Raw genomic sequence first — 18,941 nt, 5'->3', positions numbered from 1 at the left:
CAGCCCAAAACTGTAGATCCAACCTCCGCCTCCCGGGTTCAAGTGATTCTCCTGCCTCAGCCTCCTGAGTAGCTGGGATTACAGGTGCCCACCACCACACCTGGCTAATTTTTGTATTTTTAGTAGAGATGGGGTTTCAACATGTCGGCTAAGGTGGTCTCAAACTCCTGACCTCAGGTGATTCTCCTGTCTCAGCCTCCCAAAGTGCTGGGATTACAGGCATGAGCCACCGCGCCCAGCCAATCTCTACCGTTTTATTAAGTCATCCTTTAGCTTAAAAAATGTTTTTGGTCTTACTTACTTTTCTTCTTTTTTATCTTTTGCTTTTACATGCAAGTAGGGAGACAGCAGAATCACAGAGGAGAGGCCAAGAGGGAGGTTCCCGGGCTAATGAGGCTGGATCTTGAGGCCAGGGACCCCAGGGCATGAGCTTTGGCCCCAGAATTGTCCTCCAGGAAAGGCTGCCATTCCCACTTTAAAATGACTCATTTCAGCAACGCAGAGATTCACAGGGCAAATGACTCTCACAGAGAAGATAAGATTAGCCCCTCCACAGCCCAGAGGGCTTACCGGAACAGGGCTTTTAACTTATTTCTGGGAGAGTAAGTGACATCTTGATGAAACCATTTTGACATGAAGACACTTGATGTGGCCTCTAAAGCAGCCATTAAACTTATAGTTTGCTCTTACTGCCAAGTTACAGCAAAGCGGACTCCTCATCCCTTCCCCAAAACCCACGCTAGGGGCACAGGAAGAGGCAAGCATCTCTATAGCAAACACTCTGGATAATAAGCCACCATCGAAATGTCTCCTGTGTTAAACGTGAGGGGTCAAAACATTCTTTTATTCTAATGTTTGGGGTTTTGGTTATTTAGACATATGGATGCCCTTTAAAAGCACCGTGCTGTTTGTGTTTGTGAAATTTAAGCAAATGAATTCATGCTATCAGTTCCATTCTGTGTCTTCCATTTCTTCCTTCTGCGTTGCCTGGGAGATCTTCCCAGTTGCTCAATGAAGACCCAGTTCATTACTTCTGACGGCTGCGTGGTATTCCACCCTGCACAAACATGTTCTATGTACCCATCCCCTAGTGAAGGACACCAGGCTGACACAGATCCAGACCAGCATGACTGTCTCATCCTTGTACACGTCTCTCGTGGGCCTCTGTGCCACTCTTTAAAGATGTATGCCAAGGGTAAGTACCAGTGATGGGGAAGGTTCATGCTTAACTTTTTTTTTTTTCTTTTTTTTTTTTTTGAGACCAGTTCTTGCTCTGTCACCCAGGCTGGAGTGCAGTGGCATGATCTCTACTCACTGCAATCTCCACCTCCCAACGCAAAGCTATTAATAATACAGGTTTCTTTGCAACCTGGCTGTCCTGGTTCACATTTCCTAACAAGAGGGACTGAAAGGTTTTCCCTTTCCCACTTCCTCACTAGTACTCGATATGATTACCATTTTCTATTTTTTGCCAATCTGAGGGGTTAAAATGGTACCTTCTTATTTTAATTTGAATTAAAGAGATTAGGCAATTCTTTTTACAGTTATTAGTTATTCAAATGTCCACTTCAGTGAATGGCTGATTTAAATACTCTTCCTTTTTTCCCGCCATTGGATTCATGTGGTATTTTTATGGATTTGCTCTTATTTATAGAAGCTGGAGAGTAAACCTTTGCCAGTTTTAGACTTTTAAAAATATCTACTTTCAACAGGGTGCGGTGGCTTATGCCTGTAGTCTCAGCACTTTGGGAGGCCGAGGTGGGTGGATCACTTGAGGTCAGGAGTTCGAGACCAGCCTGGCCAATATGGTGAAATTCCCTCTCTACTAAAAAAATACAAAAAAAATCAGCCAGGTATGGTGGCGAGCACCTGTAGTCCCAGCTACTTGGGAGGCTGAGGCACAAGACTCGCTTGAACCCAGGAAGTGGAGGTTGCAGTGAGCTGAGATCACACTAGTGCACTCTAGCCTGGGTGACAGAGCAAGACTCTGTCTAAAAAAAAAAAAAAAATCTGCTTTCACTCTGTCATTCCACTGTTAACTTTGTTGTCGTTTGTCTTTTTTTTTTTTTTTTTTTTTAACAGAAATCTCTAATGTTGATGTAATCAAATCCATTTATTTTGGTGTCTAATGGTTTATGTAATTTTTTATTTTTAATCTTTTCAAATAAAGACTAACTTGAATCTTGACTGATAAAGAAAAAAAGAATAAAAAAAATTAACTCTGAGGTTCAGAGTTATTTTTATTTTTAGTTATTTATCTATTTATTTTTTGAGACAGGGTCTTGCTCTGTTGCCCAGGCTGGACTACCATAGTGCAGTCTCGGCTCACTGCAGCCTTGACCTCCTAAGTTCAAGCAATCCTCCTACCTCAGCCTCCCAAGTAGCTGGGACTACAGGTGTGCCACCACACCTGGCTAATTTTTTTTATTTTGGGTTGAGATGGCGTGTCATCATGTTGTCCAGGCTGGTCCTGAACTCTGGGCTCAAGATATCCACCCGCCTTAGCCTCCCAAAGTACTGGGATTACAAGCCTGAGCCACCGTACCTGGCCAGAGTTATTTTTAATACATTTTCTTTTATTAATATTATTGTTTATAATTTTACTTTTCACATTTAGGTCTTTCTCCAGTTGGATTTTTTTTTTAATGTTGTATCAAGTAGGAGCCCAACTTAACTTCTTTCCAAAGCAGTGAACCACTCTTCCTGATACTCTGCACTAAGCAACTCATCCTTCCCTCACTGATGTGTGATGTGTCCTCTATCATATGCTGCATTCCCTTGTAGTTTTTAAATTTAGACTTCTTTTTATTTAGTAAATGTATGTATGTATGTCTACATCTGTCCCTAGTCTCTTACTCTGTTTCTTCAGTCTGTCTGTCCCTGTGCCAATAACACACTGCTTTTACTATTGTGACCTTGTCATCATAGTTTGATTATCAGCAGAACAAATGTTGCCTGTTTTTCTTTTAAAATTGGATTTGCTATTTGTGGATCTCAATTCTTCTCTACAAATTTTATAATCGAGTTGTTTTATTCTCCAAAAATCCTCCCGGAATTTAATTAAATGTAGAAATTCATTTGGGGCTAATAGGCATCTTTCTAAGATTAAATTATCTCAAACACGGATATAGTACTTCTATTTATTTAGGTCTTTTATGTAATGGCCTTTAGTAAAGTTCACTTTTTTTTTTTTTCCTTTATGCCCTTGGGCCTTCTTTGTTATCTTAATTCTTAGGAACTTTGTGATCTTTATTGCCATTATCAGAGGCAAGTTTACTTTCCAGGATCCTGGGTGGGGGCCAGAAAAGTGCCTCTATCATTGTAAACATTTAAAAGTAGAGTATTTTAACCACAATTGGTTAAGGCTACTGTCTCTTTCCATCCCAAGTTCCCCTCCATCACATCTCCCCTAACATCGGCACTGGAGTGATCACAAGTGCTTTGGAGCTCCAGCTGAGAGGAATTTGAGACGGGGATACACTAACTTGGGGTTGATGGGATGTATTTATGTGTCTCAGGATCACATCCAGGTCTAGTTAAGTCATGGCTAGATGTCTTGGTGTCCGAGTGACTTTCAGAAATTCCTGGAATTCATTCCAGCCACTCTCCTGACTCACTGGATATCTGAACATAAAAGTGCAAAGACAGCAGTTAATTTTTTTAATGTTGCTTTTCTATTGTCATGCTCATTACATTTTTCAGTTTTTAAAAATTGTAATTAGTTGTGATTTCTATCTCTAAATAAACATTTATTTTATACCTAATTTTGAATCTGTGGTTTTATTTTATTTTTCTGAAAGCGAGCTCCCCAAATTGCACAAACTTCCACTCCTTAAAACTCGGATTTGAGCCAGGCCCGGTGGCTCACACCCATAATTCCAACATTTTGGGAGGCTGAGGCAGGCAGATCTTTTGAGGTGAAGAGTTTGAGGCCACCCTGGACAACATAGTGAGATCCTGCCTCTATTAAAAAAAAAAAACACCTGGATTTGTCCATGGGTATTATCAATGGTATTGATGTTTTGTGTATTCAAATTTCTATTTTGGTCTAGAATCCAGCAACCTTACTAAACTCTCTTACTAGTTCGAAAAGTTCATCTGTTGACTTGTTTGGGTTTTCTCATCAAATTATCATATCATCTGCAAATAGTGACTATCTCTTTCTTTTTAATATTATATATATATAAATACAGGGTCTTGCTCTGCCACCCAGGCTAGAGTACAGTGTCACCACCTCGGCTCACTGCAACCTCCACCTCCCAGGCTCAAGTGATCTTCCCACCTCAACCTCCCAAGTAGCTGGGATTACAGACTACAGGCACATACCACCATGCCCAGCTAATTTTTGTTGTTGTTTTTTTTTTTTTTTGCAGAGATGGGGTTTTGCCATATTGCCCAGACTGGTCTCCAACTCCTGGGCTCAAGCAATTTGCCCACCTCAGCCTCCCAAAATGCTGGTATTACAGGCATGAGCTACCACACCTGGCCCCAATATTATATTTTTCATTTCTTTTTCTTGATGTATTGCATGGGTCATGACCTTCATTATTCTGCTGAACAGCATAGCAGTGACAGGGGATGTTATTTTCTTGTTCCCAACCTTAATAAGAATTCATAAAAAGTGTCTTCTTTAAGCATGAGTTTGCTGCAGGGTTTTGTTAGCTAATTTTTATGAAGTTAAGAAAGCTCCTAGTTTCCTTAGAGTTTTTTTAAAAACTCAACTTTTGGTGTTGAATTTTATCAGAAGTTTTTTGCATCCACCCAGAAGACCCTATAATTTTTCTCTTCTATTCCTTTAAATCAGGGTTGACAAAATGTAGGCTGTAGACCAAGTTGGGTTGCTGCCTGTTTTTCACAATGCTTAATTGGAACAGAGCCACACCCATTATTTACATATTGTTTATGGCTGCTTTCACACTACAATGGAAGAGTTGCATAAGGAGATAGACACCAGCTAGCCCACAAAGCCTAAATGATTTATTATCTGGTCTTCAACAAGAAAAAGTTGTCTAACTTCTGCTTTAAAGTGATGGATTACATTGATATACTGTACTTTCTAATACTGAACTACTTTCTCATTACTGAAATAAATCCTTTCCATTCAGTCTATTTTTTTTCATTGTAGCATAACCTACTTCAGGAAATTACACAAATCTTAGATGTACAACTTGAAGAATTTCTACATATGTATACACATTTAAATATCACTCAGACCAAGATTCTGAGTATTTCCAGCAATATAGTAGGCTTTCTTATGCTCTCAGCCAGTTTACACTGCCAACCCCCTCACCCTCAAGGTAACAATTCTGAACTCCCTACTATAGATCCATTTTACTATCTTGAAATTCTTAGGAATGCAATCATATAGTGTGTGGTCTTATGTGTCTGACTTTTTCGCTGAACAGTAAGGATCCAATTATACTATGTATGTCGGTAGTTAGATGTTTCATATTATTTAGTATTATGTTATTTGAAAAATTATGCATTTTAAAATATAGTATTAGATTCAGTTGATACCTTACTAAAGTTTTTTGTACCTATGTTTGTAAATAAAAGTGGCCTAGGCCAGGTGCAGTGGTTCACACCTGTAATCCCAGCACTTCAGGAGCCCGAGGCAGGTGGATCACGAGGTCAGGAGTTTGAGACCAGCCTAGCCAACATGGTGAAACCCCATCTCTAGTAAAAATACAAAAATTAGCTGGGTGTGGTGGCGGGCACCTGTAATCCCAGCTACTCGGGGGGCTGAGGCAGGAGAATCGTTTGAACCCGGAGGCGGAAGTTGGGTTGCAGTGAGCCAAGATTGTGCCACTGCACTCCAGCCTGGGCAACAAGAGCAAAACTCCATCTCAAAAAAAAAAAAAAAAAAAAAAAAAAAGTGGCCTAACATTTCCTTTTTGTATTGTGTCTTTTTCTTTTTTGGAATCAAGTTTATACAAGTTATATCAAGTTCATGAAACAGCCTGAACAGCTTTCCTTCTTTTCTATTTCTGCAACAATTTTTGTTACATACCAATTAGCTGGGTTTTTTTCTTCCCACTACCTCAGCTTTATTGAGGTATAATTGGAATATGAAACACTGAACATATATAATGTGCATAATTAGCTGTCTCTTCAAATTTCGGTAGACCTTACCTATAAAATAGCCTGAGCCTTTGGACTTTCAAGATGGAAGGGAGATTTTTATAATTGCCATTTAAATCTGTCTGCTATTTTGCTATTAGTTTTCTATTTATCTTGTATCAATTTCATCATTATATATTTTCCAGAAATTTGTGCATTTCATCTAGGTTTTCAATGTATATAGTTGTATATGTGTATTATTGTTCTAGTATTATTTTTATATTTTAAAATATTAGTTTTAGCCCCTGTTTAATTCTGTAGTTTGGTTATTTGAAATGTTATCTTCTGTTCTTGATGTTTCTTTTATCAGTATTTTTAAAGAAGTTTATTTTGTGAGTGTTTTCAAAAAAATTTGTTTTTACTCATCATTCATATTGTTTCTGTTGTTCTTGGTATTGTTCTCTACTTCATTGACTTCTGCTCTTACCTTATCATTTCTCCTTTTCTTGTTTATTTGGGTTTTCTCTACTATTTTCTCTTCTAGGTTTGAGTACATAGTTCCTTTGTTTTCAGAATTTTTTGTTTTCTGAGAGATTTACTTAAAGCTATAAATTTTCCTCTTGCTATGCTTTAGCAGTATTGTTTATATGTAGAGCTTTTTTTACATTCAGTTCTAAGTAATTCATAATTTCCCTTAAGATTCCCTCTTTAATCCAAAGGCCAGAAAGTAGTATGTTTTTAATTTTCAGACATAGAAGATATTTTGGCTATTCTTTTCATCTCTTCCCACCTCCTGTCTCTCTTGACTACTATCATGTTGATATTATTTGTATATTAGCTATAGATATGATATATATTCATCATTTATTCAAGCATCAATAAAATTTAATAAATTTCTTTCTTTCTTTCTTTCCTTCTTTCTTTCTTTCTCTATCTCTCTCTTTCTTTCTTTCTTTCTTTGTTTCTAGATGGAGTTTCGCTCTTGTTGCCCAGCTGGAATGCAATGGTGTGATCTCGGTTCACCGTAACCTCTGCCTCCCAGGTTCAGGCAATTCTCCTGCCTCAGCCTCCCACGTAGGTAGGATTACAGACATGTGCCACCATGCCCGGCTAATTTTGTATTTTTAGTAGAGACAGGGTTTCTCCATGTAGGTCAGTCTGGTCTCAAACTCCCGACCTCAGGTGAGCCACATGCCTCAGCTTCCCAAAGTGCTGGGATTACAGGCTTGAGCAACAACACCTGACCAATAAGTTCTTTTCCAATCCTATTTTTCTTATACTACCTCTTAGAGTCACTTTATATTATTATTATTATTATTATTATTATTTTGAGGCAGAGTTTCGCTCTTCACCAAGGCTAGAGTACAGTGGTGCGATACTAGGTCACTGCAGCCTTGATTTCTGGGGCTCAAGCAATCATCCCACCTCAGTCCTGAGTAGCTGGGACTACAGGAGCGCACCAGCCCACTTTTTTTTAAATTGCTGAAATAACATTTTTTCATGCAATCTTTATGCCTGAAAATAACTTTACTTTGGCTTCATATTTAAATTAATATTTAGCAGTGTTATGGAATCTTTGGGGTATCATTTTTCTGGCCGGAAACCTCTGTGGCCGTGGCACCTTTGCCCAAGTTTTGTTTGAGAATGCTGGACTTGTTTCACCCTCTTGGCCTGGTAGGCTGTGCTCAGCTCATGCTAGTGGTCTGGGTCCCATGCCTGCCAAGGGCAAGTCAGGCAAGGAATGGTGAAAGGTGTGTGAGCAAGCATGTGATCCAGACACTGCTCGCAGTCAGACATGCCAGCTGCTGCAATGGGGTGGGTAGCTCCAGGTGCTGGCATGAGCATTGGCTGTCTATGAGACTGCACCCAGACAAGGCACACAGCAAGCAGCTTCCACACTGGCATCAGGGAACACAATGGCACCTAGAAATTGGAGATACCAGGAATCACAGGGCCCCAAAAAGAAAGTCACAGTCCTGACTTGGGGAGCTCCCAGGTTTGGGCTCCCTGAAGGGCTGCAGCTCTTCTCTCCTCTTCACTCACAATGTGGCAAGCAAGCGGTATGTTTCAGTCCTGTTTGTGTTACAGCTCTTTTAGCCTTGCTATTTGATGGGTCCTGAGTTCTTCTCCTGTGACCAGGAAGAATGGGGTACACAGACAAGTGGAGGGTGAGCAAGATGAAGAGGAGATTTATTGAGTGATAGAACAGCTCAGTCTCCCCCAGGGGGTGGCTCCTTTCCACAGCCAGGGTGTCCCAAGAGGTGTTCAGCTCCTAGCAGAGAGGAGACCCTGGAGTGGGAAACTCCTCTCTGCAGGCAGGTCATCCAGTTGTCTCTGCAGTTCTCAGCAGAGAGGAGGCCCTGAAGTGGGTTGCTTCCCCCTACAGCTGGTCATCAGACATCTCAGCTCTGGCTGAGCCTGGGGCTTTTATGGGCCTCAGAGGGGAGGAAGCACATGCTGATTGGTCCATGGATGACCATAGGCAGGTGGAAAGGCATGCAGTCCACAGGACTGGCCCTCCTGGCCTGAAGGTGGGGGCCTCACTGGGACCCACCCGCTTCTGCCCAAGAGTCTGTCTGCCTCCTGCTGCCTTTCACGGGGCCCAGGCTGTTTGTGCCAATGGGTGCCTGCAGACCAGTGCCAAGCTGCCCTCACCACCCCCTTGGCTTCCCTCCCATGCTTATTGGTGCCCAAAGTCCAGAAGGGGCCAAGGTGGCAGACGGCTGGTGTGTCAGCACTGCCCCAAGCATGTGCACACCCAGCTGGGCTGTGACAACAACCAGACTTGGCCCCGACTTTGCTCTGAGATGGGAGTCAGCACAGACAGCAGGGAGAAGCAAGGCAGCAGGAGCAGGCACTTCCAAGCCTGCAAGGGCAGAGGGGGTGACGAGGTCTTCTTGGGCCCCTAAGAGCATATGGAGGCCCAAGTTCACAACCCCAACTTGGGCAGCTGCAGCTGCACCTGGTAGGGCAGGGCTGCTGCCTACTTCTGGCTCCAGCCAGCTCTGTGGAGCATGCAGCCCCGGCCATGCGCCCTGGCAGCCTGGGGCAGGGGCTGCAGTCCTCACTGAGCCCAGGCCAGTGTTCAGGGCAGGGGTGGCATCACCACAAGCTCCTGGCATTGCCCTGGTGCTCAGGGGCAGCCCAAGGCAAAGTGGATCTCAGGACCTGGGCCCAGCTATCTGGAGTGTCAGGCTCGATGGTCTCCCATCACAGGGCAGACCCCAGAGACACAGACCAGGCAGCCCCTGGTGGCCCCTCGCAGAGTCTCCTCCTGAGGCACAGGAACCTCGCACCCTTGGGGCATAGGCACAGTGGCTGTGCCCCACTGGCCAGTCCCTAAAGCAGGCGCTACTCCCATTTTCCTCCCCAACCCCTGAAACACAGCCCCAGCTATGCACCCCAGGCCTGGTCCCCCACCCCCACCCCACCCCACTCTGTGTGCAAGCACAGCACTGGCCCTGGCCCAGCTCCGCCTCAGGGCCTCTCTCTTCCCAGGGTGGTGGGCTGTGAGGGAGCTATCTACCTCCTCCCAGCACTCTCCCAGCAGCAACCAGCATGATGGCAGCAGCCGCTCCAGACAGCCCACCACTGTTATCAGTGGTATACAAAATTCTAGGTTCAAATTATTTTTTCCCAACAGTTTCTCGATATCGCTTGATTATTGTTTCAGTGTCAGTTTAATTCTCCTTATTTGTAGGTGATATGCTTTTCTCTGTGGAATCTTTCTGTCTTTGTTTTCTATGTGTTTAAATTTCGCTTTAACACCAGCAACAAGCAGAATTTGAAATTAAAAATACAGTATCATTTACATTAGCACTCAAAAAAAATGAACTACTTAGATATAAATCTAACTCCTTTTCTATATATGATGAGAATTATAAAACTCTGATTAAAGAAATCAAAAAACTGCATAAATGGAGATATACTCCATGTTCATGAAAAGGAAAACTCGATATTTTCAAGTTGTCCATTCTTCCCAACTTGATTTCTAGTTCATTGCAACCCAATTAAAATCCAAGTAAGTTATTTTGTGGAGATTGACAACAAAAAGTTTATATGGAGAGGCAAAAGACCCAGAATAGCCAACACAATACTGAAGGAGAAAAACAAAATCAGAGAACAGACACTATCTTACTTCGAAACTTACTGTAAACCTATAGTAATTAAGACAGTGTGGTATTGGTAAAAGAAGAGGCAACTAAATCAACAGAATAGAATAGAAAGCAGGACATAGACCCATATAAATGTAGTCAACTGATCGTTGATAAAGGAGCAAAGGCAATACAATGGAGAAAATTTAGCCTTTTCAACAAATAGTGCTAGAACAACTGGACACTCACATGCCAAAAAAAAAAGAATCTAGACACATTCACAAAAATAGCCTTCACAAAAATAAACTCAAAATGGATCACAGAAACTATAAAACTCCTAGAAGATAACATAGGAGAAAATCTAAATGACCTTGAATTCGGTGATGACTTTTTAGATATAACACCAAAGGCACAACCCATGAAAAAAATAATTGATAATCAGGGGTACATTAACATTGAAAACTTCTAGGCTGGGCACAGTGACTGACGCCTGTAATCCCAGCACTTTGGGAGGCCTAGGCGGGCAGATCACTTGAGGTCAGGAGTTCGAGACCAGCCTGGTGAAAACTCATCTCTACTAAAAATACAAAAATTAGCCAGGCATAGTGGTGCATGCCTGTAATCCCTGCTATTCAGGAGGCTGAGGCACAAGAATCATTTGAACCCAGGAGGCGGAGGTTGCAGTGAGCCAAGATCGCACCACTGTACTCCAGCCTAGGTGACAGAGCGAGACTCCATCTCAAAAAATATATATATATATATATTTAAAAACTTCTAAGTTGGACACAGTAGGACACATCCATTATCCCAGTTACTCCAGAGAGGCAGGAGGGTCGCTTGAGCCCAGAAGTTTGAGACCAGCCTGGGAGATATAGGGAGACCCCCATCTCCAGAAATGAAAAAAAAAATTTTAACTGCTCTGCAAAAGACACTGTCAAGAGAATGAGAAGACAAGCCACAAACTGGGAGAAAATATTTGCAAAAGACATATCTGATAAAGGACCGTTATCCAAAATATACAAAGAATTAAAAAAAAATCAACACAACAAAAAGAAAACAAACAACCCGATTAAAAAATAGGCAAAAGATCTGGACACTTCAGCAAAGAAGATACACAGATGGCAAATAAGCATATTGAAAGATGCTTAGCATCAGATGTCATGAGGAAGTTGCAAATTAAAACAATAATGACATATCATTACACACCTATTAGAATGACCAAATCCAAAACACTGACACCACAAAATGCTGGTGAAAGCAGGGAGTAACGAGAGCTCTCATTCGCTGCTGGTGGAGAGGCAAAATAGAACAGCCACGGCGGAAGACAGTTAGGTTGTTTCTTCCAAATTAAACGTACTCTTATCATAAAATCCAGCAAGCCCACTCTTTGGTATTTGCCCAAAGGAGTTGAAAAGTTATGTCCACACAAAAATCGGTACACAGATGTTTATAACAGCTTTATTCATAACTGGTAAAACTTAGAAGCAACCAAAATGTCCTTCAGTAGGTGAATGGATAAACAAACTGTGGTACATCCTGACAATGGAATACTATTCACTGCTAAAAAGAAATGAGCCACGATCATGCCTGTAATCCCAGCACTTTGGGAGGCCAAGGCGGGCTGATCACCTGAGGTCAGGAGTTCGAGACTGGCCTGGCCAACATGGTGAAACCCCATCTCTACTAAAAATACAAAAATTAGCCATGCGTGGTGGTGGGCGCCTGTAATCCCATCTACTCAGGAGGCTGAGACAGGAGAATCGCTTGAATACCAGAGGCAGAGGCTGTGGTGAGCTGAGATCATGACACTGCACTCCAGCCTGGGTGACTCTGCCAAAAAAAAAAAAAAAAAAAAAAAAATGAGCCATGAAAAGACATGGAATAATCTTAAATACATATTACTAAGTGGAACAAGCAGATCTGAAAAGGCTACATACAATACGATTCCAGCTGTAAGGTGTTCTTGAAAAGGCAAAACTATGGAGACAGCAAAAAGATCAGTGGTTGTCAGGGGTTAGGGTAGAGGAAGGAATGAACAGACAGAGCACAGAATATTTGGGGGACAGTGAAATTGTTCTGTGTGATGCTTCAGTGGTGGATATATGTCATTATACAGTTGTCCAAACCCACAGAATGGACAGCACCAACACTGAACCATAATGCAAACTATGGATTTTTAATGATAGTTGTGTGTTGTAAAAAATATACCACTCTGGTGCTGGGATGCTGATAGTGGCACCAAGTGAGGAGGGCAGGGGTATATGGGAACTCTGCTCACTTTTGCCATGAACCTAAAATTGCTCCAGAAAAAAAAATCTATTAACAATTTTTAAGAAGTTCACTCTAATGTGTCTATATGTAAGGTTTTTTTCCTTTTCTATCTGATTCAGTACTCCTTTAACCCCTTCTGTCTGAGGGCTTATATGTTTCTTCAGTTCTGAAAAATGTGAAGTTAGGGGCTAAGATAGCGGAGATTTAGGGAGTAGTAAGGAAGAGGAGTTGGTCAACAGGCAGCAGGTGTGTCTCATTGGATGTGGTGGTCTGGGAAGTTTGTTTGTTCGTTTTTTTGTTTGTTTGTTTTTGTTTGTTTTTTCTGTTTTTTTTTTTTTTTTTTTTTTTTTGAGACAGGGTCTTGCTCTTTTACCCAAGCTGGAGTACAGTGGTACAATCATAGCTCACTGCAGTCTCAACCTCCCAGGCCCAGGTGATCCTCCCACATCAGCCTCCTGCATATCTGGGACTGCAGGTATATGCCACCACATCTGGCTAATTTTTTTTTTTTTTTTTAAGAGACAAGGTCTCACCATGTTGCCCAGGCTGGTCTTGAACTCCTGGGCTAAAGCAATCCTCCTGCCTCAGCCCCTGAAAGTGCTGGGATTACAGGTGTGAGCCACCACGCCAAGCCTGTTCTATTTTCTTGATAGTATCTTAGAGGACTAACAGTTTCCTGAGAAAGGAACTCAAATAAAACAAATGTAAGTTTCTCAAGCTTCAGTTTTATGGGGAAATTGGACTGGTTTCACCATCATGAGTATCCTACACTCGTGACCTCATCTAACCCTAGTCACCTCCCAAAGGCCCTGTCTCCAAATGCCATCACATTGTGGGTGAGAGCTTCAACACAGGAATTCGTGGGGAGGGGGGATTAACATTCAGTCATAACACCATGTCTATGTCTTAATCCATTTGCATTTCTATAAAGGAATACCTGAGACTGAGTAACTTATAAGGAAAAGACATTTCTTTGGTTCGTGGTTCTGCAGGCTGTACAAGAAACATGGCACCAAAGCATCTGCTTCTGGTAAAGGATTTGGGAAGTTTCCACTCATGGCAGAAGACAAATAGAGACACATGTGTAGTTCACATGGTAAGAGAGAAAGCAAGAGAGAGAGGGGAGAGGGTGCCAGGTTCTTTCCAACAATCCTGTGGGAACTAAGAGTGGAAACTCATTCACTCCCATGAGAATGGTGCTGAAGGTTCCAACCCTACAACCCAAACACCTCTCACAAGGCCCTACGTCCAATATTGGGGATTAGATTTCAACATAAGATTTAGAGGGCTCATATAATCAAACTGTGGCTGGGTGCACTGGTTCATGCCTGTAATCCCAACACTTTGAGAGGTCAAGGTGGGAGGATCACTTGAGTCCAGGAGTTTGAGAACAGCCTGAGCAATGTAGCAAGACCCTGTCTCTACAAAATAAAAATAAAACAATTATCTGGGCATGGTGGTGCATGCCCATAGTTCCAGCTACTCAGGAGGCTGAAGTAGGAGGATTCCTTGAGCCCAGGAGATAGAGGTTGCAGTGAGCCATGGTTGCACTACGGCACTCCAGCCTGGTCAACACAGTGAGACCCTACCTCAAAAATAAACAAATATACCACCATGGCAGTGTGCATGCACAGATGTTTGTACACGTATGGGCGTGCATAAGTGTGTAAATAGGCATTGGGCATGCCTTCCTGTGCACAAGAAGTGAGTGTGAGAGCCACATGCAAGAGGATCTGTTTCCCTAGCCTGGCCTCTGTGGCTCCGCTCTGTTGCCGCCCCCATCTCTCGCCCAACCTCCCACTTCAGTAGAAACTCCTCCTCGACTGAGATCTCTTACAAGCGTTGTTTGTGCTTCCAGGGAGCTCTGTGGGCACAGTCCGGCTGTGCAGGCTCACTGTGACCAGCTCACTCACCACTCCTATGTGCTGAGCCTCTGCCTTACGCTCCACCCTTTCTCACCTCCCTCAGCACAAATAGTAGAAAGTCCACCTTGGACCTGCTGTGCATCTCTACCAAGAAAGCAAGTTTCCTTCTCCATCAAAAGTCAGCTAGGACCGTCCTCTGAGCTCTTATCTCCTGCTAGCCCAGGGTGGGCTTTCCCTCCCTCCTTACGGAGAACAAGGTTCACTCCCCCTGCACCTACAGATCCTGTTTCGGGGAAGCTGCGCGTGCCTCTCACCTCCCTCTATTTGAACAGAGCCATAATCCACAGGCCACAGCAGTGGAGAGGCTGGGGCCTCCTTCATTGCTGTCAATTTTCCAGCAGAGCTTATCTGTGCCTTCACACAGTGCTCTCTTGTCAAAGAAGCCAGGGGCGGTGTTTGACAACCAGGTTAAATAAACGCTGCCTCCCTTCCCTGTCCTGTTACTGAGGACAACTGAGTGTCTCCTTGGCTTCCACAGATGTTGGTGTATTGTCACCTGTCCTTCTTTGATTAGTGTCTTACTCAGAGTGCCTGGAGCCACCTCTTCACAGAAAGAGAGCAAGAAAAAGGACACGTCTCCGCTGTTTCCTCTATGCTGCCTGGGCTGCTGGCCCCAGAACGGCAGGGGAGGTGGGACTACAGGGATCAGGGTTGGGGAATGAAGCTGCTCTCAAGGGCAAGGAGGCCAGGGGTTTTAAGGACTGCAAGCCTGGGATCGAGGTCCGTGCATTGTTGATTCAGAAACCCTTTCCGGACATCTTCATATCCATCCTCCACCAAGCTCCTGCATTACAAGATGAGAGGGGCTTCGTGTTTTCCCTCATTAAGGAGAACACCTGCATCCCAGTGAGCCCTAGTGGTAAACGCTGGTGCTACTGCAATGACGTCCTGGATTCTGACCCTCTGTGGCCCATGAACACGGATGGAACACACCAGGACCAAGAGCCACCAAATACAGGACCCGGAAGGAAGGGTGGCCCTTTCCACGTGAGCCCCTCTCCATGGCTGAAAGAACAGCTCAGAATTCACGGCCTTCTCACATGGGGTCACTGGCTCCATCCTCATGTCTTATTTAATTTTCTCAGCAGTTCTGTGAGATAGTTGGTAATATTTTCATTTTCCAGATAAGAAGCTAAGGCTCAGGAGGCCAAATGACTTCCTTAAGGTAACGTAATCAGCAAGTGGTAGAGCCAAGACTCAAAATTAGATCTTCTGACAACTCCATAATTCAGGCTAATCCTGACATTAGCCTGAAGGGCTGGCCAGCGCCAGGTGTGCGCAGCCTAATTTGCAAGGTCCATTAAGGACAAAACAGGTCAGGCACAGTGACTCTCACCTGTAATCTCAGCACTTTGGGAGGCCAAGGCAGGAGGATTGCTTGAAGCCAAGAGTTCAAGACCAGCCTGGCAACGTAGTGAGACTCAGTCTCTGGAAAAAAAAAAATTAACCAGGTGCAATGGTGTGCTCCTGTAGTCCCAGCTATGCAGGAGGCTGAGGTGAGAGGACTGCTTAGGCCTAGGAGTCCAAGGCTGTAATGAGCTATGATCACACCATTGCACTCCAGGTTGACTGACAGAGCAAGACTGTCCACCAGGATATGGTTTGAATTTGTGTCTTTGCCCGAATCTCATGTCAAATTGTAATCCCCAGTGTTCAAAGAGGAGCCTGTGGGAGGGGATTGGATCACAGAGGTGGATTTCCCCCTTGCCATTCTTGTAATAGTGAGTTTCCACGGGATCTGATTGTTTGAAAATGTGTGGCACCTCCCCCTTCTCTCCCTTCTCCTGCTCTGGCCGTGTAAGACGTGCCTGCTTCCACTTCCACCATGATTGAAAGTTTCCAGAGGCTTCCCCAGCCATGCTTCCTGTACAGCCTGCAGAACCGTGAGCCAATTAAACCTCTTTTTTAAGAAAATAAATTACTCAATATCCCGTCATTCTTCATAGCAGTGTGAGGAACAGACTAATACAGAGACTCTGTCTCTAAAATAAGAAAAAAAAAAATTAAAGAACAAAACAATTGGGAATGAGAAGATTGATGTAGCCCTCTCCAACAGGTGTTTTCTGGTTCACATGTTTTCACCATTGGGTAGTCATGAACTGGACTGGCTAATGTTAGACATAAGTCCCTAGTGAACAATAGCTATAGCAGACACATTCTCACGTACGCTCACCGAAGTGTGACACACACACCCCTATGCCCAGGCATGCAGGCGTCACCTTCTCATCCCTGCCTACCTGTATCCCCTGGGAATCCACTTACATCTACTCAACAGAGCGGGGAGGAGAAGGAGATAAACCTATATCAACACTGTATTTCTATTCCTCTCTCTCCTTGTGAAAACAAAAGAGGAACAACGCAAAGCCTCATCCAATATTCATTGGGAATCATCTCGACATGATCCCGGGAAAACAGGTCCTTTTCAAGTCCATGGTTCAGATGCAGCCTTTCCTGTGACTGGGAGTGGGGACAACAGGCTGCTCGCAGGGCTCCGTGGCTGGCACAGGAACTTCGGGGTAAGGCTTAATTATGATTCGCAGAGCTGCATTGTGGAGAGGGTTTAGAGCCACTTAATTAGTGTAGGAATATACAGTCATAATTATCCTGAAATATGGCCTAATTAACCTACGGAAAAGCCAGGACCACTGCTCGGGGATGCCAGAGACATTAGTAGTCTATTAATATACTCAGTCTGGGCCGGGTTCGGTGGCTCACGCCTGTAATCCCACACTTTGGGAGGCCGAGGTGGGCAGATCACTAGGTTAGGATTTCGAGACCAGCCTGGCCAACATAGTGAAACCCCATCTCTACTAAAAATACAAAAATCAGCCGGGTGTGGTGGCACACGCCTGTAGTCCCAGCTACTCGGGAGGCTGAGGCAGGAGAATTGTTTGAACCCAGAAAGCAGAGGTTGCAGTGACCCAAAACCACGCCGTTGTGCTCCAGCCTGGGTGACAGAACAAAACTCCGACCCCTCCCCCAAAAAAATGTGTGTGTGTATATATATATATATATATAGCTATCCAGTCTGCTATCTGGCACAGCTGGGGCAGACAGAAGAGAATAGGGTTTGCCTGGGAAGATTAAATGTTTAAGAGGAAAGTGTGACATGGGCAGGGAAAGGAGAAGGGTGTGATATTTATTGAGGACCCATAAGGTCCAAACAATGTTTTAGTCCATTTCTTACTTAATCCTCAAAACAGTCCTTTAAGATTGATATTACAGTTCAGGGAGATTCATTAATTAACCCAAGGTTACACGGCCAGGAAACATTCAAACTGGAATTCCCCTCTAGTCTGCGGCTGCAAAGGCCATGCTTTTTTCTCTCTTCCACGCTGCCTTGGGCAGGCACAACAGGCGAGGGAAAGGGACTAAACAGAGGAGAGCCCCTTTCAACTCTAAGGAGGTGGCTCTTCTGCCATTTTAGAAAAGTGGAGTCATTCAAGCAGTTCAACCCGTCAGTTGTACTGTGCAGGCTGGACACTGCACATCCCTAGGAGTCCCATTCCCACAAGCTACAGGGAGAATAGTGTCCCCTAGAGGGCACGGTGTATGACCTGCACAGCCATTCACGGCAACCCTGGGAGACTGCCCTACATGACCCTTTAATTTTCCTTCCTACCCAAGAGAACACCTCCAACTCTGGCTCTGAACCCAGATATTGGCCCAAAGCTAGAGAAGCTACATCTGGGATAATTCTTCATGAAGCAGAATTTGAACCCAGTCCTCTCCTGGGGAGACTCCAGCACCCAGGGACACTCAGATGCCAGGACACAAGTTCAAAGCCCTCCAGGGGGAGCCCGAGAGCCGGGCGTGCGCCTCAGAGCCTGTCTGGCCAGCAGGTTGAGGAATATTCCAACAACGTCCTCATTCTTCCCTGATCAAAGGAGCCGGGATTGAACCTGCTGTAATCATCCGTCGGGGAGTTTGCTTAAAATTCCCCTAATTATGGGAGAGCAGAAAATTGCTACGCCTCAGACTGAATAGAGAAATCGAAGGCGCCCTGCTCCCAGCTGCCTGGGGGGGAGACACGCCAGCATGGGAAGTGAAGGCGGGGGGTGGGGAGGCGAGGGGCGACTGAGGATGGGCGGTGGGAGGAGAACGGTGTTCCGGTGCATGCCAGGGAGCGGGAGAGGAAGGGAAGGAGCCAGCTGCACTGGAGCTGTGGTGACTGGCTCAGGTGAGGCACACCACCTCCCCTGCAGACAGAAGCGTGCAGGGGTGAGGACAGCAGGCCTGTGGGGAAGAAACAGCCAACAATGCCCCCTCCCATGGCTGGAGCTGGCTTTCTCGAGAGGCTGGGGATCCCCAACTCTGGCTTAGTTTGGAATGCGGGCTCCGGAGCATCCTCCCTGCCAGGAGAGGGGATGGGAAAGGTCAGGAGGAAAGGTCAGGGAGCAGGCCGGCAGGGCAGGGCTCGGCTCATCTAGGCACCCCGTTCTGAGCTCAGCCCTGTTCCAGGCACGCTGAATGGTCTAGAAGGAGAAGAGGACCAGAGCTCTGCCCTCAGAGGATCTCCTTCTGAAAGGGGAGACTGGGTGAGCATCTTAACTGAAAGTAAGATTCAAAGGCGCCGTACACACCTGTGCCT

This window comes from Chlorocebus sabaeus, chromosome 1 (genome assembly GCF_047675955.1).
Source record: "Chlorocebus sabaeus isolate Y175 chromosome 1, mChlSab1.0.hap1, whole genome shotgun sequence".
NCBI classification, from domain to species: Eukaryota; Metazoa; Chordata; class Mammalia; order Primates; family Cercopithecidae; genus Chlorocebus; species Chlorocebus sabaeus.
The sequence above is the reverse complement of the archived record's forward strand: the minus strand, read 5'-3'. Positions refer to the sequence as shown.